Genomic DNA, 17,841 nt, shown 5'->3' on the forward strand with positions numbered 1-17,841 from the left:
ATCACATTGTAATTTGTATATTGCTTGAAACACTTTGCTGGGATACATAAGCTATTGTAGAAAAAATATAGTTGTTGGATCCAGCTTTTTGGAGTTTGCTCCATTCACCAAATGTATTTAAAATGGTTGCAGCCAGGTCATTTGAGTTTACTACATCCACTCAATGTGTGAATGTGTGTGTATGAATATATGTACATATGTACGTATGTATGTATGTATGTATGTATGTATGTATGTATATATGTATATATGTATGTATGTATACATGTATATATATAAAGTGATTGGAGCTTGCTTGTTGGAACTTGTCTTGCTTCTTATACTCTCTTTCTATCTTTCTCTCTCCCTGTGTGTGTGTGAGTGTGTGTGTGTGTGTGTGTGTGTGTGTGCATGTGTGTGATTTTCTCCTTCCTTCCCCTTTTCTCCAGTTGCTAGTAGCCATCAGCAAGGGGCCCCATTCACTGACTCTATGCCTCTTCTTAATTTGTCTTGGTTGTCAAGCTACAATAATTATTTAGTAAAACTTTGTCTTAAAAGCTTTGAAGATTTAATAGTTGGCAAAACTAGAGATTATATATACTAAAAGAGTCTTTTTTTCATAGAGCTCATTCAAATAGAGTAGTATAATGCCAGAAATATTATGGGAACTGTCTATTGAATTCTAGACCCCATGTTTCCTGAGGGTTGAAAAATTAAGTCCCTGACCACAGCTTGCCAAGATGCTAATGGTTAATACAGTGAAAGCTGCGATGAAGTGTCAGCTACCATGTCACAATGCCTGGACGTCCAGAAGACCAAAAATGGCTCCCAGATATGTTTAATGAATCCTGTACTCCCAAACTCCTCAACATTCAGGTGCTGCTGAGATGAGAGGAGTTGAGAGCATTCAGGGACCTGTGGGCTGAGGATGGCATTTAGCCTGGGGCCTGGGGATGCGGGAGTGCTGACTTGGGTCAGTGGTGATTATCTGTGGTGATTGGTTGTGGTTCTGTCTGGAAGCACAGAGAGAGAGAGACCTTCTGTGAGCGGCTTTGGCTGTGGTTTGGTAGTCAAAGACCCCCTCCATCCTCCCCAGTTTCTTGATGAAAGAGACAGTCCATGGTTCTAAATTGTTTATTGCAAGTTTTTGGTGGAAAAGGATGCATACCTTACCAACTTCTCAGGGCGGGCCTGAGATTAAATACCTTTTGCAAGGAGAAATGTCTGGGAAGGGTAGCTTATTGGCTAAATCCTCAGGGTCTCTAGATACCTCATTAGCATGAGAACTCTCTTCGGTGCCTATGCAACCGCAGGTCACATTTCCTTATGTGGGAACTGTAGTTCCTGTTCCAGGCCAAGAATTTGCCAGGGAGCAGGAATATGCCTACCATCTCAGATGCGAGTTTCTGGGTTCTCATCCAGCTTTACCCACCACATTTCCTGGCATGGTTTACCACCCCACAAATAATTGCCCTGTAATGCTGCTTCAATATCACTGCCTCTTGCTGGCTGATGGACAGGAGTTTCTGTTTGTTTCTCTTTCCCCACATCAACTTCAACTCTGCCCCACATCCCAGTTTAGATTCTTAGACTACAGAATGAACTCTAAATATCATATGTTGTTTTGTTTTGTTGGTTTTCTTTTTTAAAGATTACACTGAAGACCCCCAAACTAGGGAGACTCTCACTCAAGTCTTGGGAAATCGCGGCCACCCAAGAACTCTCACAAGACACTGTACTTGGATGGAATCATCAAAGGCTTTATTAGGGAAGTTTGGCCGGCGGTCAAACCACAAGCTCTCTCAAGAGCAGAGTTTGACCACGAGTGGCAGGCTAAGGGGTCTTCTAAAGAGGAAAACCACAAACCAGGGGAGTGAGTAGGGGGTGAGGGGTTGCCAAGGATACATAACATAAGAATAGTGAAACATTCCAGAGGAACCCACCCTGAACAGTTTATAGTCATGAAAATTACTCAGTACACTCATTCTTCTCAAAAATGTGGTTTTACCACGTCACTGTGCCCTACCCTGTCAGTTACCAACTATTTATTAACTATTTCTCACTTGCTCCAGCCACAGAGCCACAGCCCGGTCATTGTGTTTCACCACCTGAATGAGTTTCATTCTTTACAGCCAGTTCCTGAAACTTGCCTGGCTTGTTTTAGAGAACATTTTCCATGTCTCTAAAAGAACTTAAAAAGAATCTCTATATAAATATTCTATAAAAATAGTTTTTATAATTTATAATATATAATTCATTCTTCAACATGTGTTTAATATGTTGATGCCTTTAAAGTTGGAGTTACAGGCAGTCACCATTTGCATTTCCGTCAACAGTGAATAGAAGTTTAGGTTTTCCCACACATATTTGATTGTTTTGTTTGTCAGTGTTCTGTAATAGCAACATTCCTACAGATATATAGCAATTCATTAATCACTTTACTTACATACCCAGCATCAAAAAATATAGTATTTGGTAGTATGTATAGAGTATGTAGAATATACATACTCTATGTATAGTTTCTTTGATGAGGTACATGCTGAAGTCATCACTCCATTTTCCAAAGCGATACAATTATAGTATAATTTTTAAAAATAAATGCTTTATGCCAAAATAAGTAAAAAGATTGTCTTTAGGAATTTCTGTGTCACAATAGATGCACATTGGACTTCTAGTGATGAAAATGATTGTCTTCATTGTTGTAGTGTTCCTTGATTTTGAAGTCGATAGTTCTTTAATAAGTGTTTTGAAAATGTCCTAGTCTCTTTGCAGTGTTTTCTACAGACTGTGTTAGCAACATCATTGATCTGTTTTATACACCTTTCTTGGCTCTTTAATTTGGTGGCGTACTAACTTATCTCAAAATTTGGTTATAAATAGAATTCCCCCATATTCTACTTTAAGAGTGCGCTAGTTTCATGTTTACATTCAGCTCTGTGATAATTTTTCTCTGGTTTACATAAGGGCTGGTTTACTTGTGCCTATATGTAATAGCTTTTATATAGTTACAAACTTGTGGTGACGTTTGTTGAAGGGATTGAAATTTGTTCACTGTATTTCTGTACAGCTGATTGAGGATCTATTTTTCATGTCCTTGAGGTGTCATTTAGGTCTTTAAATATTTATCAGAATATAATTATGAAAATAATTACTAACATAGGCAACCTGACTTAGTCAGTTGCCACATGTATCCAATACCATTCCTCAGGCAACTACACTTAACTTTTTTTAAATTTAATAACAGTGGCAACATTTCTTCAAAAATCTGGATGGTACTAGCACAAAATGATGTTCATATTATGTAGTCAATGACCTAGAGAAAAAATTACAATGAACAGTGAAATATACAAGGAAAGCTAAAAATCAAGTACAAGCAATGCATCTACATTAATACTTTAGGCCATAATTTCTCCCTTTTACTATTAAATAAAACAAATTATTAAAATAATGATGCAATAATCAAGTATCTCATGAGGATAAGGAAATATATGTCACAATGTCTGGGAGAAAGTTATACTTAAAAAACATTGTCATTGCTGCATAAAGCCATACACAGTCAGTGAACTTATTTTTATACTTTATATGGATGCTGTCAAGTACATGCCCGTGTATCTGCTGAAGATAAAAATATATGTTCATGTGTAATCTGATAAAAAACTTTCATAGTATCTTTATTCATAACTACTCAAGGCAAAAACAGAAATTTGTCCATCTGCAAGAATAAATGTTATCATTACCAGAAGGTGCAGCAACAGTGATATATTATTTATTTATTCAAAGAACATGAATAAACCTTTAAAGAAACAGTTACAGTGTGAATATTAAGGTAATTTATTGAAGAATATGTACTGTATGATTTCATTCAAATGAAATTTGAGAAGTTAAAAACATATAAGTAAAATTACATAACTCTGAACCAACAGAAGTTCAAAGTTTGTTGAATATGTAAGAGAAAGGAAAAGTGTTTCAAAATCATTTCACAGTTAGGAGAGTGATGTATATGCTTATGTATGGGACATATGGTAATAATTAGACATATGTATTTTTGAATGTATAGTAAGTATGGTAATGCTTTTAGTATAGCACAAAAAGTTCTGGGAGCTCATGTCATCCCTGACAATAAGTAGCTGTGTGTCTCAGTTACCCTCTCCCCTTTCTCTGCAATTTAGTCATGTGTATATAGACAAAATTCAAGTAAATTTTAAACTATACAGGAAGACTCATTTGTTGATCCATATTTATAAGTGATTTGAACTGCATTGACAGTTCTTTAACATCCTGCTATTCTCCCTTCAGACATCACATTTTGTTTTATTACTTTTACTTTTTGTGTTATGTTTCACATTCAAGAAGCCCACATTTAAAGAAAGAAGCCCACATAACTGTCCATTCTATGTACACTGTTATACAGACAGGAGTATTTGCATATTGCTCCCTAGAGAGGTCCTTGCCCTGCTGGCCTGAGATAAAAACACAACTGTCCTCTTGCCTTCACTGATCACTCTTCTATGTTCATCTTAAAAATGATGAGTCCTGTCCAGTTCCTGTTTCTACTAATGCTCTGGATTGAGGGTAAGGAGTGCAGAAGGCAAAGGAGGAGAATGGGGTTGGAGGGCAATCTCTGGCTCCCTACATGTGCTGTTCTCTTGTGATGGGACAGGTCACATTCTGCAGGATATGAGGTTTTGTTACATCTTAATGAGAAATTCCTGATGGAACAGTAGCTGTGCTAAAATCAATAATCTGACATATATTGGATGGAGTGGTATAGATTCTGATGTTTAGAACCTTCAAATCACTTATTTTGTGAAAAAGCATTTGATTTATAATATTTTGAAATCTCAAAAACTTTCAGTATCTCACCTGAAAAGAACAACATAAAAGATTTTACAAAGATTGTTCGGGAACTTTGCCCATGACTTTACACTATTGTATTATAATTTCAGAAACCAGTGGTGATGTTGTGATGACCCAGACTCCACTGTCTTTGTCGGTTACCATTGGACAACCAGCCTCCATCTCCTGCAAGTCAAGTCAGAGCCTCTTATATAGTGATGGAAACACCTATTTGAATTGGTTATTACAGAGGCCAGGCCAGTCTCCAAAGCACCTAATCTATCACGTGTCCAAATTGGATGCTGGGGTCCCTGACAGGTTCAGTGGCAGTGGATCAGAGACAGATTTTACACTTAAAATCAGCAGAGTGGAGCCTGAGGATTTGGGAGTTTATTACTGCTTGCAAAGTGTATATTATCCTAACACAGTGATACAGACTCTAACAAAAACTTCCTTGCTTGGGGCAGCTCAGCTGTCAATGTACTGCTTGACTGGAGAGCAGCAGTAACCCTTTGTGTGTGTGTGTGTGTGTGTGTGTGTGTGTGTGTGTGTGTGTGTTTGATAAAGAGAGGGTGAGAGAGATTAAGAGAGAGAGGAATAAAGAGAGAGAGAGATGGAGAGAGAGAGACAGAGAGGGAGAGAGGGAGGGAGGGGCTGGGGAATATGAGTAATTGTTTTCAACTGAGAGCTCTGGCTAGCCTCATCTGGCTGCATGAGTGGATTGTCTAGATCTTAAATGCCACCAATTTCTAGTCCTTTTTAAATAGCCCTGGTGTTGTCTCTGCATCAGGAGAATGTGATCTCATTAATACAGCTGAGTTTTGATGATTTTAACAATTTTTCACAAATTCTTTCTGCATCATTTTTATTATTTTCTTTAAATGAATTATGTGTGTTTCTTAAATTCACATTCAGAACATTCAGATTTTTAAATGCTTGGATTTCTATCCATATGCCTTTTTTTATGTTTCCAAGTAGACTTGGGAGCATTATTTTAAATGTCTTTTAAAATAAATATTTGGATTTTATTTTCTTTGTGACATTGTAACCAGAAATCCAGTATATTCACTTAGAGATTTATTATTATTTTCTTTTCAATGTTTTTTAAGACTTTATGTTGATCTTGGTGATTCTGACATAATTTCTGGGGGCTGGCCCTATGAAAGGATTTCAGAGTGGGTGTAAGGAACAGACTAGGGGAGGGATGAGGAAGACACCAAGACTGGTGTCTTCTAACTGTAACTCTAACTGACTAACAGAAAATGTATACAGATTCAAAAAATTCATGGTCTCAAGAAATACAGATCATATCATTTTGTCCTGGGCATACTTTTCTAGTTAGCCCAGTGTTCCAGATTAAACATTGGTAGAAAGATTTTATTATCATTAACTCTATAGCCATTTTCTTAAAATCCCAGAAATCATTTTATCTCACAGGAGCAAGCAAGCAAAGAAGAAAGAACATAACAGCCTGTTCTTCAGTTGGCAGCACCTTGTAGTTTCAAGATGGTTAAATAGATTATAGATAGAATGAGTCAGTCCATGTGAATCACCCGTCTTTAAACCGTATATCATCATGTTTTAATGGTGAATTTTATGATTTGCACATTTGCCCAATCCTGAGAGTTCAGGCTTAGGAATTGCTGTAGTTGTTATATTTAATCTTATAATAATTATTTATTAAGAACGAAACTATTTTGTTTCTACATTAATTAACATTACAATAACCTGGAGCAAGCAGATACCCAAACCTTGCCCTTGGGAAATTCCACTCCCATTCTGTCCCTTGCCTGGGCTTGGTGCTGTAAGCTGACACCCACCTGGTCTGCTCTTGTGTATCCTGAGACATCCTAGAGGGACCACTGAACCCAGTGCGGCAGACATCATATCCTGAGACATCCTTGAGGGGCCACTGAACTCAGAGGAACAGACACCTTAGCCCAAGACATCCTAGAGGAACAACTGAATCCAGAGCGACAGACACTACATCCTGAAACATCCTAGTGGAGCCACTGAACTCAGAGCAGTGAACACCTTATCCTGAGACATCCTAGAAGAGACACTGCACTCAGAGCAACTGCAGATCAGCTTTAAAAGATCACAGAGGGATCTGGACCCTGAGGAGTTCAGACACAAGCAAGATAACTGAAAAGGCAGACTCCAGACAGAGACAGTGAGTATAGGTAGCACTAGAGTTAACCAGATGGTGAAAGGCAAGCGCAAGAATGTAAGCAACAGAATCCAAAGTTACATGGCATCATCAGAACCCAGTTTTTTCCATCACAGCAAGCTCTGAACACCCCATCACACTGGAAAAACAAAGTTCAGAATTAAAATCAAATTAAATTTGTGATTCTTGTGAGATCAGATCAGATAAGATAGGTAAGATAAGTAAATCCCTGAAGACTTTTTGGTTTGTTTTTAAATATATTTATTTATTTTTTTATTGAACATTTTATTTATATTTTAGATGCCACCCCCTTTCCCCATTTTCCCTCGCTAGAAAACCCCTATCCCATCCCCCTTCTCCTTTTTGCTATTATACAATTTTTAAAATGTTAATCAAAGGCTTTATAAGTTTGGTAATGCTCAATAACAAGAAGCCCATACAATCAGAAGTATAACTCAATACCTAACCTAGATATATCAACTATCTTTGACTGGAGGAGACATAAGAACATCTGCTTTCATGTTTCTCTCTCTCTCTCTCTCTCTCTCTCTCTCTCTCTCTCTCTCTCTCATCACCTAGCTCCTCCTCTCCCTGTCCTCCTCCTCTCTTTATTCCTCCTCTTCCTCTCCTTACCTCTCCCATGTTAGCTCCTCCTGCATATCACACTTCCTGTTAAAATAAAACTTATCTCTCAAAGTACAATAGAGTATGTGTGACAGGATCCTGAAGTAGGGACTCTTGAGGATAAATGAAAACTAGATATGGGGGAGCTAGATATGGGGGAGCATGGCAGAGGGCAGTAGGTAAATGAAAGAATGAGAATCGATAAGAATAAATGACAGTGTATAATGGCACACATGTATAGAAATTCCATAGTGAAACTCACTGTTTTGTACTTGCACTAAAAATGTAATGAAATATAATAAACCTCAATGAGATCCAAGAAAATACTGATGAGTGAAATTAAAATGAAAACATAAGATTTGCATCAGAAATTCACAAATGTAAGATTTAGAAAAAAAAATCCTAAATGTTTTACAATAGACACAACACACACATAGCAGAGAAGCAGGTAGAGTAAGAAGGTAGGAAGAAAGGAAGGTAGAAATCAAGCAAGGAAGGAAGCAATCCATTTCAATAAGTAACCATTGTAGCGAGATCCTCCAAAGCAGAGATGAAAGAAATTTCAAAGATGACAAGAAAAGATGCTAAGATTCTCGTGTTTATAGTTTATGAACCTTAATGTTGTCAAAGTGTCTGTACTTCACAAAGTGATCTACAAATTTAATGCAATCTCAGCTAAAACATCAATGCCATTTAGAATAGAACTGGACTGTGGAATCCAAAACTCACATGGGAATACAGAAGACTGCAAGTAGCCAAAATAATATTTATCAAAACCATCAGGCTAGGAGTCACTGTAATATCTGATTTCAAGGGATAGCAGAAAGCAGAGTGACAAAAACAGACCAATAGTGTTGTGAGGACAGGCCTATAGACCAACAAACTGATAGGTAGAGCAGAGCCAGAATATCCATAACCATGCAGCCAACAGAATGTTTCTACAGCCAACCAATATCTCAGCAAGGCTTCCAATACTCACAGTGCACAAAGGGCACATGATCTGAAGAATGGAATTGGGCAAACTGGACATTAAGCAAGACTTATTCTTGACTCTCACACTTCACCCTACACATAAACCAACCATAAGTGGGCCAAAGAGCTTCATATAAGATGGAAACCTTGAAGCTCTCAAAGGGAAATGGGTATGAAAAACTTCATCAGATTTTCCCACACGGGGTCCTCAAAGCATAACAATCAAAAGCAAACTGACAAGTAGCATTCAATCTAGCTGAAATACTTCTTAAATACAAAGCAAATAAACACCACAGTAATGAGATGATTTACAACAAAAAGCCTCAGGAGTGCATCATGTAACAGTCTCAACCAGAGAGACCCCAGCATGTCAACAGGTGCAGAAAATGGATATGACAACATTCATCAGAGTCACTTTGAAACATCTCAATGAAGTGAATTAGACAGGTGCTTTCTGGAACAACTGTGGCAACACTAACTTTTCCCATGGCCTCCCCCAACATAGAGAGTCTTTAGAGTAGAATGAGCTCACCTTCTCTGTCAACAGCTCTTCTTTACTGAGGATAATTTTAACATCGCTCGCAACCGTGTCTATGAAATACTTTTGCAAGTGGAAAACCTTTGAAAAGTAAAGATGTCTAACGTAGTTCAATAATTTATCTGTTAAGGATGTACCAGGCTCATCTGAGAACAAATGTGGAGACTTAATGTTTGCCTTGAGTTCCTCCAGTGTCACGTTCAAATCCTCAGCGATGTTTCCCAGTGATGCATCATCCAGGCCAAAGGAAGATCTATAATCATTCAAAGTCTGTTCCAACATCTCTAGGTCATTTTGGGTCAGTCCCCTGAATGGTATGGTAGCCCTTGGCATTCTGGATTCCTTCAAGATCTTTTGTTTCAGCACATCCCTCTTCCTGTCTATGGTGGAATCTGTAACAATTGACAAAGTCCTCTGTGTGTCTGGAACACCAAAAGAGAAGGACATGGCTGTGATTTAAAATACCCCTCATCCAAAAGTTCTGATATTTTTAGTATCAGTAAGGATAAACTTTCTTTTCTCCTAATTGCTATCATTACTCTCTCTTACAACAGGCTTCCCTCCCAAATTGCTTTTAATCATTTTCTGTTTGACAAATACCCCAACTTTTGCTCAATTCTTTGACAGTTATGAGTTAATCTAAAGTTACTCCTACTCATTCTATAGAGCAGCTTCTATGGCCAAAGCTGACAGCCATACTAATTCATGGATACAAACATAAGCATTTAAAAGGCAAATTGATGGGCATGTCATGCCAATTTGACAAAATAATAGTAGCAGCTTCCCCATCAGAACCTATATCTACAAGAACCACAATGTTGTAATTACCAAAGCAAAGGGTTTTCAGCATCAAACAGTGAAAGACCTTTCATAGATATCAAAATCACAGGAAACCCAAGAAAGGTAGATAAAGAGTCTCACCCATCCTTAAGTCTACTCCTTTTGATCATAAACTGAGCTCTCCAATTGAATTTGCTACCATTCTTTTCAATTACTGAAGTAAAACTGAAAACCTGAAAGTCAATGTGCATGTCATAATAAGACCTTATTTGGAGAGACAGACAGAGCATTGAACTTGGTTAATCTCTTTTCCAGACAACCTCTTGGTATCATAGCTCAGGCTAAGCTCAGACCATTGCACAACCTCCTTAATGCTGCTAATACAGGTTTGAATTTGATCTTGAAGAACTAAAAACACTGTAAAGAAGAAAATAGTCAAAGGTTAAGGAGTGTGAGCCAAACCAAATTTAAAGCTAAACCCAGGAGTAAGTGCTATTTATTCTGTACATTTGATTGAAGGGAAGAAAGTCCCTATCCATAATGTGGGGACAAGTGCTAGGCTCTGCTATCCAATGGTTGTTTTTGCTGAACTAATTTGTTGACCTTCCTGGTTCTTTCCTCCCTTAGGTACCATCAACATTTTCCAGGGATGGGTCAGACTTCCTCTTTTGCACCCTCTCCAAAAAATGATCCTGATTTGACCTCCAGCTTTGGCACAAACCTTCAGAATTTCAAGATGAAAACCAAAATCCTGTTTCAGGATTTGATTGCCTTCATTGAATCATCCCCAGAGGAAAGAAAACTTCAGGAAACAGTTTCTGCAATCAGGAACGCTTTGAGTGACATCGAGAAAGCCTCAGTGAACATTGCACTGATAGGGGAGACTGGGGCTGGAAAGTCCAGTCTAATCAATGCTCTACAGAGAGTAGAGGCTGATGAAGAAGGTTTGGCTGCTCCCACTGGGGTGGTATGTACAACCACTGAGAGAACACCATACCCATATGCAAAGTGTCCCAGTGTGACACTATGGGACCTGCCAAGTATTGCATTTGTTGCCTTTCATCCAAATGAGTATTTGAAGAAAATCAACATAGAGGAGTATGACTTCTTCATTATTGTCTCTTCTGGACCCCCTAAATTTAGTGACATAAAAATTACCAAAGCCATTGTGCAAATGAATAGGAGTTTCTATTTTGTTCTAACCCATACGTTATTGCTCTTGAGGTAGAAAAAGTGATTAACCCTAGGAGATTCAGTAAAGAGAACACATTAAAGAAGATTGGAGATAACATTTTAAGTATACTCAAGCAAGTGACCCACCAGGAGCCTCCAGTCTTCTTAGTCTCTAACTTTGATGTGTCTGATCTTGACTTCCCAAAGTTAGAAACCACCCTTCTGAGAGAGCTCTCAGCCTACAAACGCCACATGTTCATGCTCACTTTTCTTCTACATGTAGATGTCCAGTTAGACTAGCACCATTTGTTGAAGACATTTTCTTTCTTTTTAAATTGGATATTTTATTTATTTACATTTCAGATGTTGCTAGCTGCCATCATCAGTGGCCCCCAGCCACCAAATGTGTATTTGCATGTGTGTGTGTGTGTGTGTGTGTGTATATATATATATATATATATATATATATATATATATATATATATATAACGCGCACCTCTTCTGTGTTCCCTTCGCCCGTGAATAAGGACACAGAGGCACTAATCGGGTATCACTACAGACGAGGCTTTACTTCTTGTAACAGCAAAAGCGGAAAAGACCCCAAGCCCGGGAATGGCACTGTTACATATACCCTAGAGTGGCGTGTTCACTTCTGATTGGCTGTTCACTCATCACCCCATATTACGCCCCGGGATGGGCAGTGACTTTGGCGCCTTTTGCCTTTTGCACCTGCGCAGTCAGTTGTTTACAAGTGGGAGGACAGGATGTCCATGCCATCTTGGCACTGCGGCTCCCAACATCTCCCCCTATCTATATATTTAAGATGGAACAGCCTATTGCCTATCAAGCGCGGCACCAACTCAGTGAGGGAAAGCAGAGGCCTGATCCCCTGTGCAAAATGAAATATTGTAATGGGTTTACTTCCCATACCCATCTCGATGCCTTTTGACGGGGAAAGGGAGCCTCCACCCTGGAGCGCCACCAGGGGAGGTTTCTTGGCATCAAACCTTTGTGCAATCAGGCATACTTTCGGGAAATCTATCCACACTCGTGGAACATTCCTTGTCGAGTACCCACTCGCAAACACCTCTAAATATTCAGGTACCAGTTATTCAGGCAAGGGCTGGCTGGACTTAGACCTCTCATCGACCCAGTGCAATGGGGTGAACCCTTGGGGTGCATCCACTGAGGGTCTCAGTCATCAGCTACTTTCTTGGCCTAGATAGCCAAATTTCAGGGGGAGATGCTTGCTCTAAGGCTGCGAGTGCTTAGGCTTTAAGCTACCTTGTCACGTTTTTTGCTGGGCTCTGAGCTTACAAACCAACCATCAATGAATACTAATCCACAACATAGGGCTGTACCAAGCAGGCCTATTCCCACCCATTTAAGAAAGAAAGAAAGAAAAGGCAGAAGAAATTCAAGAGGTAAAATCGCCAGGGGAAACAGGGTCCATCTGCACTCCATCAAGGCTCAAGATCCGGATCTGCAATTGTTGTTGCACCTGGTCCAGCTCCCCAGTCCACTTTTCTTTTAAATAAGCAGAAAGATTATGGCTTTAAATAAATGTATCATTCACAAATCTCAAAGGTGCTTCACATGGGCTTGGAGCCAATCAACTCTCTGATTGACCAAAGTCTATTTTAAGTCTCCATAACGATGTACTGAGATGGGCACAAAGGTAGGCACATGCACAACCAAGACTAGGTCTAGTGATCCATTCCAGCATTGTGCTAAAAGCGTGTAACATTTTTACAATCCAAGGTATCAGAATTATTCTGAAAGTTGGATAACATAAAGAAAAATGAAGGGTCTACACACACCAACACCGGTTGTGCAGATGCATTTTTAAACACCTTATTAATTTTAATGTTATTTAAATGGCTAGAGATATTAAATCTTGTAACCAAAACATTTTGCACCTTATGAACCATATTTAAGAAGAGAAAGGCAGATATACCCCTTTTTAACATTTAAAACAGTGGCTACAACACATAATTTAATTGTGTTGAAGCAAGATAAACTCAAGAAAATATACATATGATTTAATTTAGGACTTGCATCCCTTTGAAAACATTAAACAAAGGTTTAAAATCTTCCTATGTTAAGCTTAAAATGAGGTTTTAGTCAAATAATATCTCTTAACAACTTTTAAAATCACTAAGTGTAAATCAAGATTAAAAGTAAACTATTTTCCTTTGTGTGTACACTCACAGGCCAGAAGATGGCGTTAGATCCCCACCACAAATGGTTGTGAGTCACCATGTGGCCACTGGGAGTTTAGCCTTTATATTTTAAATTAAGTCCAGACTTTAATGGCTGAGCTATTTTTAAAGCCAACTTGACTCAAATATTGAAAGACACTGTCTTTGAATCCTTTTTTGGAGTAACAAGTATTTTAAAAATTTTAAAAGCTCGCTATATTGAAGCAATAGCTTGCAGAAAAAATTTCTTTAGAGAAATCCACTAATAAAATATAATATACACCAAAGGATTTAACCTCTTACCCTTTTGTATTAAAGCAACAACAAAATTTATATATATATATACATATAAAATGTAAAACATTAACCATTTTTTGAAGCAATTATTTTTTAACAAATATCGCTCCATGGGTTCTTAAACATTATGAATAAATTTATTACCTGTAAACCTCAAACCTCTACCAGAAATGTAAAGGAATGGTATAAAAATATTTTTTATGTAAACATTTATTGAAATGGTAGCTGGAGAAGACAAGTTAGGCTGTATAAAACTTAAATTTGAACTTTATTTTGGATTAATTTAATAACCAATCTTTTTTTGTCCCATGAGAATATCGGATAAAAGCCAATTTTATTCTCTAACAATTGTTACATATATATTAGAGGAATCCAAAGCATCTCATCCTCAACAATTCCAAATACAGAGGAATTAAAACAACCTGAACCATACTCTATCAGCAGACACAGCTATACTTATGGAGGGAAGCAGGCATAAATTTAATTTCTGCAGCATAATCATAACCTTTAGCCCACAGACTGTTGTAAAATCTTTGGTCTTAGGTTTACCCCTCCTCTCACAAGAAACAATGAGAACAAAAGACAAATTCCCTTAAGCACATTTCTAGGGCCTGGTCTGAAGACCCAGAACAAAAGGAGCTTTTAACACCTGAGCTTCTGCAGCTCAGTCTTAATTCAAATGTAAATGTAACCTCTCTCAGGCCTGTTCTCTGAGGCTTGGCTAAGCCGAATTGTGCATTTTGGCTTTAGCTTTGAACCTTAAATTTAAACTGTAAACCTTCAAAGACATGTGTTGTATCTTTTCTCTATAAACATAGGCAAATCAAAAAACCAATCTTTAACGATGTAAGCAATCTATTTTCTCTCAAATCAACACCAAGTGGATTACCTTTATGTTATAAAGTTTGCTGCCACAAAACAAAGTGTAAAGTCTAATGGAAAACTTGTAGCATTTATGACCCAGGCTTTTGGCGGATGCGCCTGAGGCCAGGGCAACCAAGTAACTCTCAATAGCTTTGAACTAGGCAGTACTTCAGCATTTGAATATACTGGCAAGAGAACAGTTTAAGATCTGACTATGGCCCACAGTGGTATACTTATCACCAACTCAGAACCGTAATCTTGCAATCTGGCTTCATTCTTCACAATCTACACCAGCCGCGTAGGGACCCAAATTGAATTGTTTTCACCTGTGGAATAAGCACAAACAGCTTCCCACCCCGGGCCACAGCAGGCCCTCAGCCAATCTTGTATCCTCTTGTTCTTACGAGGGACAATGGCTGCACGGCACCCAGCCATGACATCCTCAAAGATCATCTGTTCCATCACTGGCATTGCTGGCTCTGAGCCCGCAGGACACTCCCTGTGTGCCCACCGCTGGAAGGCAGCTTCTCAGGGCAGACTGTCTCCCTCCTCTGTCTGCCTTTCGCGGCACGCTCCCTTGCTCTGCCGGGCTGCAAGCCGCCACACATAGCAGAGCGCAGACGCCTCTGCAACCGGTCTGACCCAGGCCCTGTCGCAGTGTCTCTGTTCCCACAGCCCGAGCCAAGAAGCACAGCAGGGGACCCTCGAGCCCGAGCAAGCTGCTGGCTCCTGCTGAGGTCGGTGGGGCTGGGCTGAGTGACTTAAGATCCTTCTTAGTCTTATCTCAGAATGGCTATCCTTTGCACAAGCGGCTACTTCCTCCTCTATGGTCTCCTCCTCGGAGCTGCCCAGTTCTATGGAGTCAGGCTCCTTAATGAAGTACAGGGGGGTCCTTTTGACCTCCGTTCTCTCTCCACCATCCGGTGGAGGGTCCTCAAGCTTAATGGACTCTGCAGTAGCCCTTGTTCCTTTTGAGTATTCTATCTCTCCAGGCTCTTTGGCCTGACCTCCAGGCTCCTTGGCCTGACCTCCAGGCTCCTTGGCCTGATGCCAGCTAACACTAACACACTCTGGTTCTGATAGCCTGGAGCTGACCTCTCTTGAAACCTCTTGACTTGCCCTAATAGCTGAAAGCAACGCAAATAGGAGGCTAGCTATTGCTGCGGTGGCAATGGGTGAATATCCACCCGCAACGAAGGTTTCTACCCCAAGCATACCTTCCAAAGGTGACCTCGTATCCTGTAGTTTTTTAACCCGCCCCAAAACTTGGGTGGTCTTCCGCGGCGCATTGAAATTCCAGGGTTTCAGCTCCAGTTGTTACGCGCACCTCTTCTGTGTCCCCTTCACCCGCGAATAAGGACACGGAGGCAGTAATCGGGTATCACTACAGACGAGGCTTTACTTCTTGTAACAGCAAAAGCGGAAAAGACCCCAAGCCCGGGAATGGCACTGCTATATATACCCTAGAGTGGCGTGTTCACTTCTGATTGGCTGTTCACTCATCACCCCATATTACACCCCGGGATGGGCAGTGACTTTGGCACCTTTTGCCTTTTGCACCTGCGCAGTCAGTTGTTTACAAGTGGGAGGACAGGATGTCCGTGCCATCTTGGCACTGCGGCTCCCAACAATATATATATATATACACAAAATGGTGGTTGAAGCTAGCTCATTCGAGTTTACTACATTCATTCAATATGTGTACATACATATGTACATATATATATATGTGTGTGTGTGTGTGTGTGTGTGTGTGTGTGTGTGTAAAGTGGTTGGAAGTTGCTTGGTGGAACTTGTCTTGCATCTTCCTCTCTTTCTTTCTCTCTCCCTCTGTGTGCGTGTGTGTGTGTGTGTGTGTGTGTGTGTGTGTTTCTGTCCCTTTTTCCCTTTTCTCCAGTTGCTAGCTGCCATCAGCAGTGGCCCCCGTCACGTAGCTTGGTCCTTAGCCTGTCTGTATTGGTGACTGAACACACAGAGAGGCCTTCTGTGGGAAGCTTAGGCTGTGGCTCATTAGTCAAAGATGCCCTCCATGCTCTCCACAGTGATTCTCAATGAAAGAGATAGTCTATGGTTCTAAACTGTTTATTGACTGTTTATTGTGGCAAATAGGTATATACCATACCAGCTTCTTAGGGTGGACATGAGATTAAATGTCTTTTGCAGGGAGAAATGTCTTAGAAAGGTAGCTTATTGGCTAAACCCTCAGGGCTTCTAGGAACCTCATTCATATGGAGAACTCTTTTCTGTGACTATGTGACACCAGGTCATATTTTCTTATGTGGGAAGTATGGCTTATATTCCAGGCCAGGAGTTTGGCAGGGAGCAGGAAGGCAACTACCATTCCAGGTGTGAGTTTCTGAGTTCTCAACCAGCTCTATCCACCAAGTTTCCTGGCACGGTTTACCATCCCATAAATAATCGCCCAGTAATGCTGCCCCAATATTACTGCCTCTTGCTTGCTGATGGACAGTACAAAATACTTTTAAACAAATTTTATTTACTTATAAATCCTTAATTAGCAATACAAATTAAGCAATGCACTTAGAATTGTGACGTTTTTCTGCTTTACTTACTGATCTTAACATCTTGGACTTAACTTTCTTTCCTGTTTTTCTTCCTGATGATGTGTTTGAACTCTCAATCTTCTCACTTCAACTCCAGAATGCTAGCTTCCTGCATGTGATACTATACTCAGCTGGAACTATTTTTCAAGTAATTTATACTTGTACCTTATTTTTTTTTAATCTCATTTTAGAAAAGTATAGTTTATATTAGTACAGTAGCTAGTGTTCTCTTTATCCAATTAAAGAATACTTGAGGCTTCTAATGTAGCTCAGCTGGTAGAGTCTATCATGCCTATCATGTATGAAGCTCTGGATTCCATTCCTAGCATTGCACAAATTAGAAGTGATTGTGATAAGTTTGTATTCCCAGTACTGAAGAGGTAGAACCAAGAAATCAGGAGTTCAAAGTCATTCTTTACATAGTGCGTTGAAGACCAGTTTGAGATACATGTGCTTGGGAGTGCAAATATAGTAGCACACAGATTTAAAAAAAAAAACATTTTATTGATTTTTATGAATTTCACATTATTCATCCAAATCCCACTCCTCTCCCCAAATCTTTGTACCTGGCCTTTGCCATTGCAATCTACCACCCAAAGGAAAAAAAATTATTATGGAAGCTGTAGTGTGTGACAGTGTGGCCCACAGAATACTGTTTTGTCCATACTTTTTTACTTGTATCAGCCACACACATGGTGCACAGACATACATGCCGTAAAATACCCACACATATAAAATTAAACAAAGCCATCACAATGTGGAGATGGTATCACATTATACAGTTGTCATCACATCATTGAATCCGGTGATCATATTATATCATTTCGTTATAGCAATACTCAA

At 39.4% G+C, this 17,841-nt stretch overlaps 1 pseudogene; it reads left to right on the forward strand.

Annotated features, from left to right (window-relative positions):
* The first annotated feature begins 10,548 nt into the window (after window positions 1-10,548).
* Window positions 10,549-11,372, forward strand: LOC117714975 (T-cell-specific guanine nucleotide triphosphate-binding protein 2-like; annotated as a pseudogene).
* Window positions 11,373-17,841: the final 6,469 nt, after the last annotated feature.

The sequence above is a fragment of the Arvicanthis niloticus genome, chromosome 9, assembly GCF_011762505.2.
Source record: "Arvicanthis niloticus isolate mArvNil1 chromosome 9, mArvNil1.pat.X, whole genome shotgun sequence".
NCBI classification, from domain to species: domain Eukaryota; kingdom Metazoa; phylum Chordata; class Mammalia; order Rodentia; family Muridae; genus Arvicanthis; species Arvicanthis niloticus.